Source organism: Pinus tabuliformis, chromosome 7 (genome assembly GCF_031772625.1).
Source record: "Pinus tabuliformis cultivar Carrire ecotype Pingquan chromosome 7, CPIR1, whole genome shotgun sequence".
Classification (NCBI taxonomy): Eukaryota; Viridiplantae; Streptophyta; class Pinopsida; order Pinales; family Pinaceae; genus Pinus; species Pinus tabuliformis.
The window spans coordinates 2,023,089,374-2,023,092,681 of NC_142293.1; positions in this window are offsets into that span (position 1 = coordinate 2,023,089,374).

Consider the following 3,308-nt stretch of genomic DNA (forward strand, 5'->3'; position numbering starts at 1 on the left):
AACGGATCGATCAAATTGCCAATACACGGACATTTAAATGGAAGGACAACAGAGAAATACAGTAAGCAACCACAAAGACACAAGCAATTTTAATAAGGAGTTCACCCTATTCTCCAGGGCTACGTCTCCGGTCCAGCTTTCAATGGTGGCCTTGTTTTATTGGGTCTTTAAGCAGGGAATTACAATGCAGGGACTCAATGAGAGTTCTCCTGAAGTAGGTTTGCTTGGCGGGGTGGTTCTTGGATTCCCCAAGCCATTGGAGTACACAAACTCTTCTTCTCCCTACCAGCTCAGTGACCTTCAGGTCTACAATGGACAAAGTCAAATACGATGCTCGGTCTAGACAGATTCCTCTATGGGATGGCTTGAATCTTCAAGCTCTAGTGCTCGATGCTGCCATTGGTCCGCTCGACCCACTGTCTCTTCTTGTTGTTGCGTTACTGCCTTCTTCTCTAGTTTCTGTCTCTCAATGTTCAACTATTGCTTTATGTTTCGCTGTTCATGGCTTTTAGCCATTCGAACTCATGCCTGTTCAGTTCCTCTTCCGCCTCTGTCGATTCACCTTCTGCAACTGCGCTTGGAGTTCCTTGTTCGGTGTCAGCATGAACGCTCAGGAAGTGGCCACGTGTCCTCCCCTAAATAGCACCAGCCTGCTCATTGGTTCATTTCTTCAGTTATGTCGTGGATGCGTTCTTCCTCCACTGTGGCGGTCAAACGGACCTCAAATCTTTACAAACGTGGATTAATCCTTCATCGATTCTGTTTCCTCCATCAGGCGCAATCTCAGCCGTCCGATCTGGGTACCCTAGATCCAACATCGTTCGCACATCCCACGCGGTTGACCTGCTCGACCGATAACGCGTGATCAACGACGGTTTTCTCTCACCTCCACCACCACACGTCGATCGTTGAGTGGGATCGCTCCGCTTTCTCCAAAACCATTTACTGTTTGAGGGCACCCCGATCAATACCGCTGGTTTCCAGAGCGTGTGTCCTGCCTTGTATGATTAGCGCTTTTTAGCCTTTCCCGCCCGCAGTTCTCTGGTTCGCCATGCATCCAAGCGCTTAGGCTTCCTCCACTTCGGCCCTGTTTGCCCAACGATGTGCTAATCGCGCATCAAAAATCACTTCCTTTTCCCGATCCGGGACTCCCAGGGACTACTTTGACCTCCTGCGCAGTCTCCATGGGCCTCGGTCAATGCGCTTTGACCAAGGTCCTCGTCGTTCCACGCTGGCTGCCATTGCCACTGGTTCAGGGTGTTTTTTATCGCTGTTTTGGAATTTTTAGAGATTCATCCCAACCTGATACAATCATGGTTCTTCGCCAGTATTTGATGGATCCGATTTGGATCACGGCCTTCCCATTGAAAGAGCTTTTGGACCACCAAAATTTGGTTTTCAAGCATCGACTAATTGAGGGTATTGCTTTCTCACTTGTTCGATCTCAATCCACTTTGCACTGCTTAGTGTTATAGACATTTTTGTGCCTTGCAGCTCCAAGCATGAAATGTCCATAAACCAAGGGCTCCTAAGTCCCTAAAAGTGTTGTTCTAACCCCTAAAGGAACAAGGTCCACAAATTACAGCTTCTCCCAGAAGTTCTCCACCAGAAACTGCTCAGGATAAGTCAAAACAGGATCATTTCAGCTGCTCCACTAGCTAAGTGCGTTGCATAGCACCTAAATCCACTGGCTAGGTGCGTTGCAACGCACCTAAATGCACTATGAGGGTGCGTTGGGCGAGAAATGACAAATGGCAGTGTCATTCCACGAGGTGGAGAGACAATGGAAGCTTCCAGAATCTTCTCCTATGACACTTGCCTCACTGAGTTCGACCAAGGATTAGTAAGAGGCCTTCAGTCTCCAAGTGGAAGCAAGAACTAACAGAGAGAAGACACTAATCAAATCACAAGCTGACTCATCCTCCTTGCATACATCTATATATGGATCCCTCATCCCAGAGATCCAGAGGCTGGAATTTTGCACATTGTAAGGAATTGCTGTTGGTTTTGAGACAAACATCAGAGAATTGGGTGATCTATGCTTTGTTGGAGGTGAAGAGGGGCTTCTTTGCTGGGAGGTTGATGCTGGGTCAGGAATCATCGGTTGTAACTCCTTCTGGATCTTCCTGTTTATCAATAAAAACTATTTGAGTTTCTCCTCCATGCTTTTTGTATCATTGATGCTTGTTACATTTGTATGGTTAACTTAAATCTGATCCTAAGTTATTTATGAATATAGATCCATGTCTTTGTATAGTTTTCTTCTTCTGTGATCTTACAGGTACTTGGTGAAGCTGGGCAAGTAAGGGAGCAGGTAGTTGGAAGCTGTCAAAGAAGAGAGGGATTGGATCAACGGATTAGCGCAAGACACAGGTTGGTTCTTTCTATTCCTCTCTATCTATAGTTCGTAAATTGAAACCCCGTTGTTCGCAGAGGCTTACGAGTCAACCGTCTTTGTCTCTGGAATCGAAACCAGTACAGACAAAGCGAACTCGTTTAACCGGTTCCAAATCTCCTATCAAAGTTAGAACAAGTGTTCCAACGACATCAGAGACTCCGGTTACTCCAAACATTTCTGGAATCCCTGCCTCTACAGAAGAAGTTCAACGGTCACAGAAGGACAGTGATACTGATCCTAGTTTGAGAATAAACACTTGTGTTACCGAACCAGTTCCATCTACAACCGGTTCAGAGAGTCTTACTCTTCAAACATCTGTCGCTACCGATTTCACACCTTTTTCGGCACCAGAAATATTTTACAGACCTGACGGTCTTCCCTTCCACCTGGTCTGATTGCAATAGAAGAAATTGTAGAAGATCCTCAAACAAGTACTCCAACGCACTTTGGAGTCGGGGTCACTCTATATCCTTCGTCATCAGAAGTTAATCTACCACCAGTGGAAGCTCCTGTAGAATCGCTAGGTAATCTTTTGGATAGACTTCAAATGTCTGAACGATCGTCAACATCTAGAACTGTGTCATCTGACATAGCGACGGCAGAACTCCCTGCTATCACTCCGACAATGTTCGCCGGCATACCATCTGTCCCGACTAGCTCTCAACCGCTAGAAGGAGCTCACTCAGGGGCTACTTTGACAGTATGGTTCGTTCCTGTTTGTTCATCCAGAATAATATCCGGAAACTCTTATGTTGAGTCTCAACAAATTGATCCATTTGGAGGTCAATTTGGGCAATCCGGTCCCCAAGGGCAAACAATTCCCTTGTGTTAGATGATCCAAAAATACAATTTTTATCATAGGTTATAAAATTAGAATAAAATAATTATTAATTTAAGATATTAAATTAAT